Source organism: Stenella coeruleoalba (genome assembly GCF_951394435.1).
Source record: "Stenella coeruleoalba genome assembly, chromosome: 11".
Classification (NCBI taxonomy): domain Eukaryota; kingdom Metazoa; phylum Chordata; class Mammalia; order Artiodactyla; family Delphinidae; genus Stenella; species Stenella coeruleoalba.
Genome location: NC_137157.1, coordinates 30,381,608 through 30,400,331, shown reverse-complemented (window position 1 = coordinate 30,400,331; position 18,724 = coordinate 30,381,608). Strand labels below are relative to the sequence as shown.

Sequence of the window (18,724 nt, the reverse complement as noted above, 5' to 3'; positions counted from 1 at the left end):
AGAGTACAATTTTATAGCAATATAGGTTTGCACAATATTCTCTGGTGATTCAAGAGTTGGGGTTTCTCATTGTGGTTACAGTTGTTAAGAGTTCAAGAGAGTCTGGTGCAGTTCTTCTCAGTGGGGTTTGTCATGGACCCTGATAATTGGACTGTATTAGTTTGCTAGGGCTGCCATAATAACACACCACAGGCTGGGTGGCTTAAGGAACTGAAGTTTATTTTCTTACACTTCTACAGGCTAGAAGTCCAAGATCTGACTATTTGCTTTGCCTTTCTCTTTTGGAATCTACGGCCTCCAGGTTCTCACTCTTTGCCAGTAACTGTGCGGGTAACTACTCTTTTCAGTAGTTCTTTGAACTCCAGTAACCATGTCCTCATAATCTTCTGCTTGCCTCCCCTGTTTCTGAGCCAATGATTACTTAATTCTCACATCTACTTATACTCACTTCTGCTTACTTGTTGCTTAGTTTCTGACCTCACTGGTTCATCGTGAACTTTAATTATGCCTGTTTCTTAAAAAAATGTCCTGATAGCTGATTCCCTTGCCTTGTTAAGATTCTCACCTCCTCTGCATTTCTGGTTTTTCCCGTTCCAAATTGTAGCCCCTTTTTTTTGTTTTTTTTGTTTTTGTTTTTTTTTTTTTTTTTGCTGTACGCGGGCCTCTCACTGTTGTGGTCTCTCCCGTTGTGGAGCACAGGCTCCAGACGCACAGGCTCATCAGCCATGGCTCACGGGCCCAGCCGCTCCGCGGCATGTGGGATCCTCCCGGACTGGGTCACGAACCCGTGTCCCCTGCATCGGCAGGCGGACTCTCAACCACTGCGCCACCAGGGAAGCCCCCAAATTGTAGCCCCTTTTTAATGCTCTGCTACTATCACACACAATCACTGCATTGAGTTAAGTGTGTCTGGCCACTGTCATTTCATTTCTTATTTTATTCACCTAAATTTTTAAATTTAATTTTTAAAATATTTCTTAAATTCCTTGTTTCAGTGTAAGCTATTGAAGCCACTTCACCATTGAACAAAGAATATATCACAGCAAAATTACTTTTCCAAGTAATAGTGCCTTGTTTATAGGACTACAAGAACACTCCTACACTAAATAATCTACCAAAAAGGATGAAAATTTTATCGTTTTGGTTTGGTTGTGTTAAATTCTCTTTGAGCTATCATTATTCTACTGATATCATAGCATGCATATATGGTCTTCTATATTCCTGGGGACGGTTTCTGAGGTAGTCCTATTCTAACTAAAGATCTCTTTAATCATACCCTGACATAACCAGAGTAAAAGGTTGTATAATTTGTCCAAAGTAGTTCTTGCTGTGGGCCATAAAAGGAAGTAAAGCATACAGTGTCTGGACCTAGGGAATATATACATCTATATAAAGTCATGAAATATCAAGAAAAATAATTCCAAAGAAATACATAAATATGTGACAGTATAGTACACATTGCATAAATTCGTGCCAAGAGAACTAAGATTCATTGGAAAGATTATTATGCGAAAGATGACTCTTAAACTTGGTTCAGAGGCGGAGGCAATATGACATTTAGAAAGAGCCTTAGCTTTGATGGAAGGCAGGCCTGGATTTGAATCCCAGTTTTGAAGTTTGCCAGCTGTGTGACTTTGAACAGGTGCCTTAACTGCTCTGATTCTTTAGTTCTCCCCTAGGTAAATGGAGACAGTCTTCTAGTGTGGCTATGAGGATAAAATTAGATCATGTAGTTTTTCCTAGCAGACACTAGATGAATAGGTATTTATATTCTTCTTTTAAGAATATTTATTTATTTAGGCCATGCTGGGTCTTAGCTGTGGCGCGCGGGACCTTCATTGCAGCATGCTGACTCTTAGTTGCGGCATGCACGCAGGATCTAGCTCCGACTAAGGATTGAACCCAGGCCCCCTGTACTGGGAGCGCAGAGTCTTACTCACTGGACCCCCAGGGAAGTCCTGGTATTTATATTCTTCAACTCCCACCTAATCTGCCGCATTTTATATTGTCTTCATATTTTCTACTGTATATGAAAATAATACAATTTACTGGAAAATGTAGAAAGTATAGTTAAACTGTATACAGCTTCAAAAGGATTTTTTATGATCTATATTTATCATTAAAAAGGAGATTTTAGAAGTTTAATGAGGGCTTCCCTGGTGGCGCAGTGGTTGAGAGTCCGCCTGCCGATGCAGGGAACATGGGTTCGTGCCCCGGTCCGAGAAGATCCCACATGCCGCAGAGCGGCTGGGCCCGTGAGCCACGGCCGCTGAGCCTGCGCGTCCGGAGCCTGTGCTCCGCAACGGGAGAGGCCACAACAGTGAGAAGCTCGCGTACGGCAAAAAAAAAGTTTAATGAATTTTGAAATAGTAAAGTACTTGAGATTTAGGTTCTGTGTGGCTTATATACTAGTTAAACTAGTAAGTAACTCAGATAATTTTTTGATCCCACAAGGCTTCCTGTATGTCTAGAAGATTGCCAGCATTTGTTATGTTAAGGTCAAATCAATGGCTATACAGTCACGACGAGATTACTAGTAAGTGTTTCTGAGTAACGATTAAGCAGGAGAGTGTATGGTCTTCTCTGAAAACAAAGACAAGCAATTCTTTGAGAAAGCTTGAAATGACCACTGAACTATGAACCAGAGCCCAAATAATGAAAACCAAGCTACCTCCTCAACAAGAAATGTTATCCCAGCAGTGCAGCTGTGAGCTAATTAAACAGCCTAGATGGCTGTACTGAATTTTAGTACTGCATTTACAGAATTAATTCAGAGGACATGTTATTAAAGTCTTGGGTTTATCAGAAGAAGGCAGTCTCTTTTTTCGAGCAGCATTTAAAAAATTAACATACTGGATAAGCAGCTTATTGTAGATGGAGCCTATGAGATCCTCCATATAGATGCAAAAACCAAGCAATGAATTTCTAACCAAAATAATGAGGCTATTGCACTCTGACAGTAAAATCCAAAAATAGTGCTTTAGATACCCAGAGAGCATGTTCAAAAATAAATTTTTATTCTATTATTATTTATTTATTAATTATTATTTATTCTATTATTATTTTTAAGATTCTAAAAGACATATTGATGACCACTAATACATTACAATCTAACAACTAGATATATATCCAAAATATGTAGCAATTCTCAACTTAGCATAAATCAGTAATAATTAGAATGTGTAAGGCAAGGATAATTTAAATTAATGTGTAGTATAATACCTTCCCTCTTAATTAATCTTAATAACTAGTAATAACAAGTTTACTAGTAAGTGTTTTAAATTTTAAAGGCTTTAAAATTTATATCTAGAAATATAAATAGTAAATAAAAATTATACTTTATCAGTAAATTCTGAAAACTGTCCTTATTTAAGTTATTATACATGGGCAGTAAGGGTAGAAGTAAGATACTGAGATAGTTAATGATGAAACTTTTTGGAGGCCATAAAGTGTTACCATTTCAGGCACCTTGATGTAGTGACCCAGAAAGACACAGAGCAAGAGAGTGAACCCTTTCCAACCCTATCCACCCATCTTCTAAAATGGAGAGAGCAGCACTTATCCTACATTTCTTCCAGTGCTGTACAAAAATAAAACAATAGCTTTTGAAGAGTTGAGTAGTTTTGGTACTTATGTTGTAACAGGTAAAAATCATTCTGAAAAAAACAACATGAGCCTAGGTAGACACTTCATACTGACAAACAGATAAACCTCACATACAGTATATACTCCTATTTATAACTTTAATAGATGTGTAAAGATTTAAGTAAAGCAATGTGGCAATGCGAGGGAAATTTTCTACATAGCTTTTAAAAGTTATTTTGAGTTTTCATTTTGAAAATTTTAAACATATAGAAAATAATATCATAGATAGCTATGTGCCATACCTACTTTCAAACTGGGAAGGCACAGAAAATCTGATGGTAATTTTGTTAACAGGGTTGACTTTTTTTAAGGCAGGTACACATATCTGTTCTTATTGTTCCATACGGACTTACTCCTCCATCTAGAAAATCCTAGGAGTGCCATATTTTGGTTAAGTAGTTGATTTCCTCTCTAAATCCTCCAAACACCTTCCTAAATAATTCTAAGTAGGAATGAAATACTTTTGCAACAACTGGTCTTTCAAAGCTAATTAAACAACAGCAAAAAGGAAGTTTATTAGCTTGGTAGATTTCCCAGCAGTCTTAACTTTTTTGAGCTAAGACACAGAATTTTACAAATATCCTCTCTAGCCCATCAAAGTCAGATACTCCCTTGATAAGACCATGGTAAGCTCCTGCCCAACCATTACTGGAACTGTTTGACTTAAATATCCTGTCACATTTAGGGTATAGCTTGAAAAAAAGCTCTGAGGCAAAGATTAGATGACTTGATAAAATGAGATATTAGCAATTTTTTTCTTGGAGGGGATAGCTTTAGGAATAAGAGATTACAGAGGAAGTGAATTATTCAGAAGATATCTAGTTTTACCCTTAGGAAATGAATTGGATAGATTTTAGATGGTATGTTAAGAATTTTTGGAAGGAGAGGTTCAGAAAGCAAGATGAGGTTACATAGGAAATCTGTTCAAAAAGAGTTTGTGGTCACCAAGGCAAAGATGATCAGACTGTGGATTAAAGGAGATGTTGAGAATAAGAAGATAAATTTAGACAAAATATTAGGGCTATTATCTGGAAAAGGGAATAGATCCATGCAGAGGTAATTTTTTGCTTAACAGAAACAATCTCTCATGCTCATTCAAAACTTAGTACCTAGCTGTATTTCAGGTCCTGTAATAGTACTATATTTACTGGAGATACAAGACTCACAATCTAATGGGAAAAACAAAGAAGAAAACAATTCTAATTCAGTGTGATAAGTGCCAGGTATGCATGTGTGCTATGGGAGCTTCACAGGGAGAAACAATACCTAAGCTGAATTTTGAAAAATTAGCTTGGCCATAAGATGGTAGAGGAGGAGATTTTTCAGGTAGAAGGAACCACACATACAAAGATAGGGAGGTGTGCGGAAATGCTAGTTCTTTACAAATTATAGGTAATTCACAATGCCTGGAGTATAGGATGTAACTGAGGTTAGATACAGGAATGAGGTTGGAGAGAAAGAATGAGGTTGGCTGGGACCAAAGCCTTTAATAGGATGTCGAGAAGTCTGGTATTAAGCAGCAGGTGACAGGATCAGATGTGTGTTTTAAAAAGTTACTCTGATAGCATCATGAATTAATGGTTGCAAGGGGTGAGGACAGCTCTTTGGGAAGGCTGGGCTATTTTAGTAATGCAATTGGAAGTGATGAAGATGTAAAATGGGCAAGTGGTGATGGGGATAGAGATGAGGGAAAATATTAAGGAGTTGGACTCTGTAGGACTCTGAGATCAATTGAATCGGAGGGGTAGAAGGATAATAGAGAGGAAGGATTCAAACTCATCCGGAGTTAGGCTTGGAATGTTATGCTTACAAAGAAGCCTTCCAGCAAAATTTGCATTTTTAACTGTTAGACATTCTTGCATTGAATACAGGCTTGGAATCCCGTGATCTCTAACCTTTATAACTCTAAAAGTCCTATTTACATTCATATTACTAGAAAGATAAACTATCAGAGAATCACGTTAAATGAACAACTTCTCTAGAGTTGAAATCTATAGGTTTTCCTATATTTCTTCAGTAACTTACACAGGTCTATAGTGATTTCCCAGCAATTATGTAGATAATTCCTCATCTAGACCAGAGTAATCGTCTAGACAGGGTGTCTTAAGATGTTAAGTTAAAGCTCAAAATGTGCATATACATGTCTTTGTCTCTTCCTGTCTCTATATATCTAACATATCTCTAGGTAGATAGGTAGATGATAGATAGATAGATAGATAGAGATATCATATATATTTGAAAGTTCTGTATATACAGAAGTTTCTATAGCATATACATGTGGTTCCTATAATCATTCTATCTGAACCAAACTCCAAAGATTTAGGTAAAAATATATTTTGGATTTGACACAAATCTCTCCATATTAAGCCACTTATTCCATCTGAAGCTGCAAGTTGTCACAATCAATAGTCATTAATGGTGATTAGAAAGGAACTGATCAGGAAAGGAGTCAAATGGCAAAATTACTTTCCAAAAAGAAACAAAGCCTTCATAATAAATACAAAAAACACAACTCAGTACACGGCAAAAATAATTGAGGCCAAATGGCCAATTCAGTGAGTAGGATAAAAGGATAGAAAATATCACTCTTATTCCCTTTGACCCAAATTCTTGGACAATAGTAGGAAGAGCTGTTAGAGCTGCCTTTCCATTCCCCTGTGCTGCCCTTTCTGTGTCTTCTTTTGAATACAAAGCATTTCCCTGCTGCCCAGACTTCTTCCTGGTGCTCCACCCTGGCCTCACACCAAGAGACCTAGGGCCTTCCTTTCCATCTATAAACCTAAAGTGATAAAGGATGGTGTGAATTTTAGACACCTCAATAAACGGGACATATATTTTTGGTTAGAGAATAGTTATCCCTTTGGGTCAGTCTCAAACTGAAGAACACCCAAGGAGCTGCCCACTTTTATATGTATGATACTTTCTTTCTAAAGGAAGAAAAAGTAAAAAAATAAAAATAAAAATATTTTTATTTTTTATGGTTCGTATTCTTGCCACAATGATGACTCAGGACATTGATAAGCATGTGTCTTTCATACTTTCCCCCTTTTTCATACTTTCCCCTCACTTTTCCACTGTATCTCGTTTTACGTGTGTGCTAATCACAAAAATCCTAAGTGCAATAATTTGTAAAATTTGCCATGACTGTAAAGAAACATAGAGTTTTATAGAGTTTGAATACCATCCATGATAAAATGTCCACTTTCTTTTGATTTTTATTTTGCTTGGCTTCCAAACTTGGTGATAGTAACTTAATAGGCAAAGAGTAGACCATTATCCCTTTAGCTGATCTCCACTGGTTAATTCATAGGAGGCTTTTAGAATACACTTATTATACAATTGACAGAGATTTGTGCCTCCTTTGTTAAGTTGTTGGTCATAAAAGGCTTTGTTTAATAATTGTCCATCACTTATTCGATTGCCGTGTCAACAGTACAGTCTCCTGCTCAGAGACTGCTTTCTCAAAAGTCTAGGCAGTCTCCCTGATCTTCCATATTTCTCTTCAGGTTCTCTCTGACATCTGTTCTCTTCCAAATCCCAGTGCTTCTGCTGGTCTCCTCATTTGTAAAAAAAAAAAAAAGCTTCGTAATTTTCACGAAGATTGGAATAATCAGACTTTGTTTCCCTGCCCATTTCTCTTCTGTAATTAACATATCCTATTGCTTTAGAGTAATCCTCCTACTCTAAGATTCATACTCTGATTTTGTAATTTAGGTCATTATAAAATATATTCCAGGGAACAATTCTGGTCTTCAAATGAGGTGCTTGTAAATATAGCATTATTAGAACTCAAGAGTGTTTCCATCTTTTGTATTTGTCATGTATTTGTATACGCCTCAAAGCTGAAATATTCTGCACTTGACTTGCAGCTACTTTCTCCTCCTCCCTCTTGTAATAGTCACAAGATTCTTCCTTAGGTCATCGCAAACTGTCCTATTTCCTCCCTAGTCTAATGGTGCACTTATGTTCAGTATACTTGGGCTGCGTGTTTGCTCTTGAGTTTATTTCTCTTCCTTTTTCAGAGAGTACAGAATTTGAGCATGATGAATACAATTGATATTCTCTGTTATTTGTCAGTCAAGTAGCTAATTTAAGACCTAAAATAGTAGTGTACATTATTATAAATAACAATTATAAGTGACCAAGTACCAATCTTGTGCTTTCAGCTGTAGAAAAGGAAATTTTCTTACAAAACCATGACTAAATACTATCGGTAATAAAATTTCATGCTAATCATAGTGGTAAGATTTTGAAAGTTAGAAATGTTGATATTCTAATATCACCATTTCTCCCCGTGATACTTAGTAGAACGTGGAACTATATACTAAATCTAGAGCATTTTTCTTTACGATATTATTTTATAGCTCATTCTAATTCTAACTAAAAAGTAAGTCTTTTCTAAAACTACTATTACCAATGAAAAATTGTGTTGACAGTGCCCTACTACTTTGTCAGTGGTAACCTTGCTTTTGCTAGAACTGATTCTATTGTCCATACTAGATAGGGCAGAAACTGAACTGGTGAAGGGAGATAGATAAATCTAAATTTCTGGGATCTTCCCTGGTGGTCCAGTGGTAAAGAATCCATCTTACAATGCAGGGGACACGGGTTCGATCCCTGGCCAGGGAACTAAGATCCCACGTGCCGTGGAGCAACTAAGCCCATGCAGCACGACTACTGAGCTCGTGCACCTCAACTAGAGCCCAGGTGCTGCAAACTACAGAGCCCATGTGCCCTGGAGCCTGCCCACCACAACTAGAGAAGAGAAAATCGCGCATCACAATTAGAGAGGAGTCTGCGCAACGAAGAGCCTGTGTGCCACAACGGAAGATCCCTCTTGCCGCAACTAAGACCCGATGCAGCCAAAAATAAATAAAATAAATAAATACTAAATCTTTAAAAAGAATTTCTGGAGCATCTTTTTTTTCTCTTTCAGTATAAATATTTAATCATGCCAGGAGAAATTCTGAAAAAATTGTGACAGTGGGATTGATTTTCCCTATAAGTAGGGCACTCATTGTGTATCTGAGAAAGGAACTAACACTTTTTAAGTCTTTCTAAGTGATGGCTCTATTCTAGGCACTTTAAAATATTCGCTTTCATCTTCACTGTTTCCTACAAACCAGGTACTATCATCCCTATTTTACAGATGAGTAATTAAGACATAACTTGCCCACAGTTGCACAGTTACGACTAGGAAGAGCCAGGTTTATGACAAAAAGCTGATTCTAAAGCTCACGTTCTTTTCACTTTCTTTAAATAGGCCCTTCCTGCTCATTCTTAAGGGGAAATATCAGCCTTGCAATGTATTATGATGCCTACCTCGAGAGCCCTATAGTTTGATGGATATGAATGTGGTCTCTGGAGTTGAACTAGTTGGGTTCCTACCACTCACTAATTTTGTAATCTTAAGCAATTACTTGATGTCTCTTTGCCTCAGTTTCTTCGTCTGTAAAAAGGGAGCAATTACAATAATATCCACTCAATAGTGTGATTTGTGAGGACTAAATGAGAGAACACATATAAAGTACTCACTAGAGTGGCCGACACACAGAGAGTTTAATAGATCTTATTTTCTAGGAGTTTGTTTCTTTACAAAAATTTGTCTTTCTGTGGGTAGAGAAAAGAAATATGGGTTGTAATTTATTTTTTCTTGGCTTCTTATGTCTGGCTCTAGCAATCAGTGTTTTGTTTCTGATCCCTACCCAATTTTGCATATTCATTGTTTTTCCTTCATCTTTCCATATGGAAGATGAAAACATGACCATCAGTTTAATTCTTTGCTAATCCTCCCTTTGAGCGATGGAGTCTAATTTTCCTTCTGTTGAATACAGGCTAGACTTGGTGACTTGCTTGATGCATAGAATATGATAGAGTGGGACTTGTGAAGCTAATTAATAGGAAGTATTGAACCTTCTGCCTATACCTTTTGAATGCTCATTTTGGGAGGTCTCAACCACCAGGGAAGAAACCTGATTGCCTTGAGAACTCCATCTTGGACAGTCATGTGTAGGCCCTCTGACCATCAGGCCCAGCTAAGCCCAGCCTTCTAGTCACCCCTGCCAAGGAATCAGAAATGCGAGTAAAGTTGTCTTGGATCCTCCAGACTGGCCCATCCACCAGATGAACATCACTGAAGGTCCGCAGTTGCCAGAAGACTCTCTCAGCTGACACTTGCCCTAATTCCTGACCCACAAAAGTATGAGATATAATAAAATGGTGGTTGTTTTAAGCCACTACATTTTGGGATAAGTTATTACATAGCAAGATATAACTGAAACATGCATTTATTTATTTAAAAAGAAACTATTCTGCCAGCAGCTCTTGTAGACACTGGGGGATGCATCTGTGAATAACCCAAGCAAGGCCACTGTTCTCATGAAGGCTACACTCCACTGAGGGAGACAGACAATAAAAAATAGACAGTATTTAATACGTTCATAATTTTGGATATACATAAATACTGTAGAGAAAAAAATAAAGCAAATAAAAACACAGAGACTGACAGGGGTAGGTGAGTGGATATTTAGGTCAGCTGATGGGGAAAGACTTCTTTGAGGCATTTGAGCAGAAATTCAATTACACATTCATTTACTCACTCACTCATTAATCCACCTACCTATTCAATGAACAATCAATTATTAACCACTGCTCTGTGTCAGGCACTGTGCTAAGTGCAGAATAAGATAATGATAATGTCTTGTGAGATAAACAGACATGTAGAGATAATAACAACATTATATGAATATGCTATCAAAGAGATATGCACGTAGAGCTTTGGAAGCACAATAAAGAGGCATTAGGCCCAACCATGAGGAAGTTAGGAAGATATAATACTTCTTTAAGTAATATGCGTTTCCATGGACATATATACACTACCAAACGTAAGGTAGATAAGCTAGTGGGAAGCAGCCGCATAGCACAGGGAGATCAGCTCGGTGCTTTGTGTCCGCCTGGAGGGGTGGGATAGGGAGGGTGAGAGGGAGGGAGACGCAAGAGGGAAGAGATATGGGAACATATGTATATGTGTAACTGATTCACTTTGTTATAAAGCAGAAACTAACACACCATTGTAAAGCAATTTTACCCCAATAAAGATGTTAAAAAAAAAAAGTAATATGCCTTTCAAAGGAGTCAACTGGGGCAACTGAATATTTATTCAAATGATGCTTATTCAAATGCTATGGCTCAAAACACATCAGCAGCTTCCTTTTCGCTGCTGTGCACATAGAGCACAGTGCCTAGCCCATACACACTGCAGAAATATTTACTGACTTAAAATTGCTTTAAGATTCAGTTATAAGTCATATAAGAACATTTCTTGCTATTGCTATTCCTCTTTTTTGAACCACAATGATCTTATATAATATAATCATTCATTCCTCTTATTCATCAGACTTAGCCCTGAAGTTTTTTTCCTCCCCCCACCAAATTTATCCTAAACAATGAAGATTTGCCATCACTGAGGATATTCAATAGAATACCGTTTTCACTTTTTAAAGGATGCCTCCAAAAAAAAGTGTTGAAAATATTTTTAGTAGTAGTAGCAGCAGAGACAGCATGAATGCAGGGCCTCCTGCAGTGACTCGGTTGAAAGAAGCATCATTCTTTGGGATGTTTAAGTGATGCTGGTTTTGTTTTGAAGAAGCAGTTGTTACTTTATAATCATGCCATGTTTTTGCAGATGAGTTTAGCTTATTCTCATTTGGACTCCTGTTTTCAACTATCTTCTATGCTCCATGGATACCCTCAAATATGTCTTCCACTTCAAACTTCTGATTTCTTATCATCTATACCCCAAAGTTTCCCCAAACCCTAAAATTCTGTTTCTCGTAACTTTCTTGGCTGCCCAAACATTTACTTCTCTTTTAATCTCTTCTTAATAAATGATGTTATCACCACCGTAGTTGCCTCAGGTAAAAATGTGGAGGTCATTTTGGACACCTGCTTCCTCAACATTCACAACGAATCTCAACACATCTTGCTGATTCTACTTTCAAAATATATCTGAATTTCCAATCACCCTCTCCCACTACAATTACCTTGATACAGGATTTTATTAGTCTTTTGCTACTATTGTCTCTTTTGCATGAAATGCTCTTACCCATCTTCACTACCTAGTGAACACATTTTTCAAGACATGGGTTAAACTCACCTGTTCTATATCCTGTAGCATCCTTGTAGCCTTAGCCACCTTATAGTATTAATCATTTATGTTAGGTCTGTCTTCAATTTTCTTTTTTCACAGCGTACATGGCATTCCACTAATTCATTTAGTCAACAAGTATATATTAACATGGGGCAGGCAGTCTGCTAGATGCTGTTGTACAAAACAGACATAATCTTAGACCTTGTGGAGCATATAATATAGTGAGGAAGATGGAAAATAAAAGAAATAATTACAGTAGAGAACAATAAACATAATGATAGGTGGATGACAGCCATGAAAAAATATAATGTAATTATATGGGGTTAGAAAAAGGTTTTCCTGAGGCAATTACATTTAATCTGAGACCTGAAAGATGAGTTAGGGTCAGCCAGATTGAGAAATGGGAAGGTGGAACAAGGAAGGAGAGTATTCCATTCAGAGCAAATAGCATATGGAAACACTCAGAGGTCACAAAGAGAGAGAAAGCGTGGAAAAAAATACTATAAGCCTCTCAGTAAACATCTATTGAATGAATATAAGGTCTGGGGACATGGGTCCATTTATGCTGAGCTTTCTGAAGAACATAAAACTCTTTGGTTTAATTACACAACAAACTTTAACAATAGTTTGTCGACTTCCCTGCATTCTTGAACAGAAACCATGTAATTTCAGTTTTATTTGACAATTCAAGATGGTCAATAATAATTTCAGTAATTGTATTGATATGACAGTCATTGTTAGCTGCCTTTATTCATATCCACTCCAAAGTCTCTTTTCCCTTGTTAAGAAAACCTGACCTAAAATGACTTCATAAATAACCTCTTTTATAGGCACAGTGGCTCCTCCCATAGCAGTATTGGGTAGCACTGGTGTAAACTCCACACCTCCTACAGTGGCAATCTTGTACTTTTTTTAGTAATATCAATACTTATTTTCATTTTATATGAGCCCATGCTCCAATGTTATGGCAGAAAATATCCCAAGATATTCAGAAGAATTTAAAGGTACCATTAAAACTATTTCATTCACATTTTGGGCTTCTGTGTATATATGAATTCGGAAGGTTTTCAGCTGCAAGTAACAGAAAACCACAGTGACTTAATCATCAGGGTATTTATTGTTTTCTTGACAAAAAATCTGGAGATAAATGGCAGTGCAGTGATTCAGTGAGGTTCTTAGCTCCTTCTATTCTGCCATTCCACCACTCTCAGCTGTTGGCTTTTGTTTTCCAACTTAGAATCTCATGAGGACAAGATGGCTGCCACAGCTTCAAGCATCATGTCCTCAAACAAGTGTTCAAAGGAAAAAGAGAGGGAAGGGTTCAAAAGACTTTATTCTTATACCCCCTCTCTTTTATCATGAAAGAAATGCTTTATCAGAAACCTCTTAACTGACTTCCTCTTACTTCATACTCAGCAGAAGTATGTGACTTACCTATGACTAGATCAATAACTGGCAAAAAGGATTGGAGTTGCTATGATTGCCTTAGACCAGGGGTTGATAAAGTATGGTCCTGGGCCAAACCCAGCTCGATGCTTGTTTTTGTGAATAAAGTTTTATTGGAACACAGCCACACATATTGTCTATGCACGTTTTGTGCTATAATGGTAAAGCTGATGGGTTGTGACATAGATCATATGATCTGCAAAGCCTAAAATATTTATTACCTGGCTTTTTATGAAAAACGTTTGACTTCCTCTGGTGTAGACTATGATTAATTCCCTAAAGCTGGCCATAAAACCAGGATTCTCTAAACAAAAAGAAGAAAGAATGGCTCTTGGAAAGGCAACTAATCGTGACTGTCCCCCACCATCATTCATAACATCATTTACATGGTAAGTAATGCAGATTTCAACAAATGGCTAAGCAGATACACTTCTTGAAAACATTTTTACCAAATTGTTGGTTTGGACCCTTTACCTTTTGTTCTTTTGCCATCCCACCCAATTCTTAATAACATCCCTAATCTCCTCTTTCAAAACTTTCTTTCAGCCTTTAGAAATTAAGATGAATTCTTCAGCATTAAAGGCCCTGGAAGGAGTGTGATGTGGAATTCAATTACTGAGTAAAACCAAATTTCAATTTTTTTTCATCCTGCAACACATGATAAGGTACCTCTCTGCTTCATGTTACTCTGGTATCTGATTTCCTTCCCTGGAAGGACACCATGGGCCTAGTTCGTGTTTTCCCCCAAGTGTAAGCTACTCTTCTCAGAACTAAGGGAGAAACATTAGAAGAAAGTGTCTTAGAGATATTGGTAAGTAATTAGAAGATGCACCACCAAATGCTAAGTAAGAAGATGTGTCAATTTGAAGTAGATGAAAGAAAGAGACGCTGGATGAATTTTCTGATGTGTGTTTTCATGGTGTGCAGGTTCCAAGTCTCCGTGTGCTGCTTGTGAGCTTGGGCTGAGGCTAATTGAAGGAGATTATGAGAGTCCATACATTTTTCTATCACCACATAGTCTCCTACTCTTTTACCCCCCAAATCCTACAGCTTTTCATCTAGGAGTCACAAAGAAGCTTTTAAAAATAGAGGCACTGGATGAGGAACAAGGGTCTGGGACATGAAGGAGACCGTATCACTTTGTTCAACAGCCATCAGAAGTCAGTTTCAACTTTTTAGCTCTAATCGTATGGAGAGGTTTAACCCACAGTTTGATGAAAAAAATCAACAGTGTGAAATTTCAGAATACAGAATATCTATAAGTTAGGACGCACAGACCTTCTATGACCCATTTTATGGCTGAAACTTCAATTCAAAGAAGAGACAATTCAATTGAGTTGATCTACTTGTGCTTCCGCTTTCCTTGGAACAATAGCCCTGTAGGGCAGGAGGGATAAAAAAGGGCTTCCAGGGTTCCACCTATTTAAGCCCCTGGACCTCTCACCCTCCCCACATCTCCTTGTTCAGGCCCTCTCCACAGTGGCCATTAAGAATTCGATCCTGGGCTTCCCTGGTGGCGCGGTGGTTGAGAGTCCGCCTGCCGATGCAGGGAACACGGGTTCGTGCCCCGGTCCGGGAAGATCCCACATGCCGCAGAGCGGCTGGGCCCGTGAGCCATGGCCGCTGAGCCTGCGCGTCCGGAGCCTGTGCTCCGCAACGGGAGAGGCCACAACAGTGAGAGGCCCGCGTACCGCAAATAAAAATAAAAAAATAAAAAAGAATTCGATCCTGTTGCCAACTCTCATTCTCCACCTGCTACTGGCTCTGGTCCATCCACCTGTCCGCTCACTGCAGCTGTCACCCCTTCCTTTCTCTCAGAGGTGTGTAGCGGATCCCTCCTCACCACTGCTCTGCTCACAGTTCTGTTCTACGATCCCAGTGTTAGCCTGACTCTTATTTACAGGCACTTCCGCCAAAGAATCTGGAGCATTTCCTAGGGCCTGGGAGGGAGTAAATCTGAGTGATGTAATCTTATGTCTTCCTAAAACGTTCTCTTCCTCACAGGTATCATGGGATGAATTCTAAACATCTTGACCTCTTTCCTACTTTAGGTGGGGTGGTTCATCTTCCCTTTTCTTTTTGGGTGAGAGAGCATCAATTATGGCTTCCTAGGCTTTCCATCTCAATTTTTCTCTCAAGAGGTCTGGTAGATTCTTGAGCAGTTAGAACTCCTGGAAGCCTGTTATTTTTGTTTTTTTATTATTCTCAATTCTCAATGTAAATACACTGACTTAATTCTTCCTTGCTTTCCATCTTTTCTCATCTGCTGGCCCTTAAAGCACTGGCATCTTAAAGTAAGGCCATCAATACGTCACAGTAAACCTTGGTTTTTATGATATTAAAAAATAGAGCTGTGTGTTTTCTAACTTGTGGACTATTTGCTTCTTATTGAGAACATCTCAGCTTTAACCCACGCTGGCACACTTGGGACCGTGTAGGAGGTGCTAAAAGGCGTGCGGTTGGACTTTGAGGTAGGGGGAGGCCCAACACTTATGACTCTGGTATTCAGTCGTTTATTCACTTATTAGACTTTTAATAAAAATTTGCTATGTTTAAGATAATATGATAATGATACCGGAGACTACAAAGATGCAAGAGGCATAGCCCAAACAGTTAGTGTACAGAGAAGAGCATAATTTAGACGCAACTGTGGGAATCTGAAATAGAACCTATTTGAGTTATAAATTTACAAATATTCCCCATGGAGATGACATCTGAAGTTTTGTGACAGGCATTCATTCATTAAGTCAACAAAAATTTATTAAGTACCTCTGTGGCAGGTGCTTATAAAGCATGAGCAAACAGAAATGGGGAGTTATTGTTTAATGGGCACAAAGCTTCAGTTTTGCAAGATGAAAAGAGTTCTGGAGATGGTGGCAGTGCCAATGGCTGCACAACGATATGAATGTACTTAATATAATGGAACTGTACATTAAAAAATGGTTAAGGTGGTAAATATTATATGGAATTTACCACAGTAAGAAACTGAACAAACAACCCAACAAAAAATAAATAAATGAACACATAATTTTCTTATTGAGGTATAAATGATGTACAATATTATTTAAGTTTCAGGTGTACAACATAGTGATCACAATTTTTAAAGGTTATATTCCATTTATAGTTATTATAAAATATTGGCTATATTCCGTATGTTGTACAATATATCCTTGTGGCTTATTTATTTTATACATAGTGGTTTGTACCTCTTAATCCCCTACTTCTACCTTGTGTCTCCCCCCTTTGCTTTCCTCATTGGTAACCTCTAGTTTGTTCTCTATGTCGGTGAGTCTGTTTCTTTTTTGTTATATGCACTACTTTGTTTTACTTTTTAGGTTCCACATATAAGTGATATCATACAGTATTTGTCTTTCTCTGTCTCACTTAATTCACTTAGCATAATACCCTTCAAGCCCATCCATGTTGCTGCAAATGACAAAATTTCATTTTTATTGGCTGAGTAATATTCCATTGCATATATACACCACATCTTCTTTATCCGTTCATCTGTTGATGGACACTTAGGTTGCTTCCATGTCTTGGCAATTATAAATAATGCTGTTATGAACATTGGGGTGCATGTACCTTTTTGAATTAGTGTTTTTGTTTTTTTCAGATATATACCCAGGAGTGGAATTTCTGGGTCATATGGTAGTTCTATTTTCAGTTTTTTGAGGAACCTCCATTCTGTTTTCCATAGTGGCTGCACCAATTTACGTTCTCACCAACCGTGTACGAAGTTCCCCTTTTCTTTTTTTTTTTTAATTTTTTTTTTTTGTTGTAATTTATTTTTGGGTGTGTTGGGTCTTTGTTTCTGTGCGAGGGCTTTCTCTAGTTGCAGCGAGTGGGGGCCACTCCTCATCGCGGTGCGCGGACCTCTCACTGTCATGGCTTCTCTTGTTGCGGAGCACAGGCTCCAGACGCGCAGGCTCAGTAGCTGTGGCTCACGGGCCCAGCTGCTCCATGGCATGTGGGATCTTCTCAGACCAGGGCTCAAACCCGTGTCCCCTGCACTGGCAAGCAGATTCTCAACCACTGCGCCACCAGGGAAGCCCTTTTATTAATTTTTAAAAATATTTATTTATTTTATTTATTTATTTTCGGCTGTGTTGGGTCTTCGTTGCTGTGCACAGGCTTTCTCTAGTTGTGGCGAGCAGGGGTTACTCTTCGTTGTGGCGCACGGGCTTCTCATTTTGGTGTCTCCTCTTGCTGCAGAGCACAGGCTATAGGAACACGCACTTCAGTAGCTGTGGCACGTGGGCTCAGTAGTTGTGGCATGCGGGCTTAGTTGCTCCGTGGCATGTGGGATCTTCCTGGACCAGGGATCGAACCCGTGTCCCCTGCATTGGCAGGTGGATTCTTAACCACTGCACCCCCAGGGAAGCCCCAAGTTTCCCTTTCCTCCACATCTTCACCAACATCTGTTATTTGTGTAATGACCACATGACTTTGAAAAATATATGAGTGAACAAAAAAAGATCTTTGCCTCTATGGAGCTTATAATCTAGCAGGGAGAGATAGACCATGTATAGTTAAATTACTCCTATGTTGGAAGGTGATAAGTACTATAGGCACAAAAAGAACAGAGTAAGGAGAGATTAGGCATCCTGAGGTGGGTTGCTATTTTACACTGGATTGTCAGCCTAGGCTTTTCTAAGGAGGTGACTTGAGCAGAGACAGGGAGATGATGGAATTAACCACATGAATATCTTGGGAACAGCCAGTGCAACAGTTTGAAGGTGGGAGCATGCCTGGCATGTTGAAGGGACCACAAGGGGGCCAGTGTGGCTGGGTCAAAGTGAGTGGGCAGGAGTAGGGGAAGAGTAGTAGGAGTTGTGGTCATGGACATAAGGGGAGGTCAGATCATACAGATTCTTGAGATCACTTGAAGGAGTTTGGTTTTTTACTCAGAGAGAAATGGGAACCATTGCAAGTTTGTCAGGAGAGGAATGCCATGATATGACACAGTGTAAAGGAGAACTCTACATAGATAACATAGGAGGCATGAGAAGAAGTATGAGACCCATCAGCAGAGTGTTGAATTCATCTCTGGGTGAGAGATGCTGGTGGTTTGAACCAGAGGAGTAGCACTGGAGGTGGAAGGAAGTGGTTAGATTTTAAAATTTATTTTAAAGTTAGAGCCAACAGAATTCTCCGAAAAAGTAGAAGTGAGTGGAGAAGAGTCAAGGATGACTCCAATATTTTTGACCTGAGTACCTGGATAGATGGCATGCCAATATGGGAGATGCTCTAAGTGAGCAGTTTTTTTTTGTTTGTTTTTTGTTTTTGGAGGGGAGGGGGGAGTTTGAGGGGGAGACCAGGAGTTAGTTTTGAATGCATTGAGTTAGCTCTGTTATCAGTGCAATTCATTTTTTAAAAGTTGCACGAGTGAGGGCCATGCAAAGCATGAGTCAGTGATATAGCATCTGTCACATGGTATTAGCTCAGAGTAGGAGAGTCCTTTTAGATGTGGAAGAAAAAAGA

The 18,724-nt window shown here is 38.6% G+C and overlaps 1 protein-coding gene across 4 annotated transcripts in view; it reads right to left on the bottom strand.

Moving 5' to 3' along the window:
• The window catches only part of ATP2B1 (ATPase plasma membrane Ca2+ transporting 1), a 592,658-nt gene that overhangs the window by 140,482 nt on the left and 433,452 nt on the right, over positions 1-18,724 (bottom strand). The window lies entirely within an intron of this gene.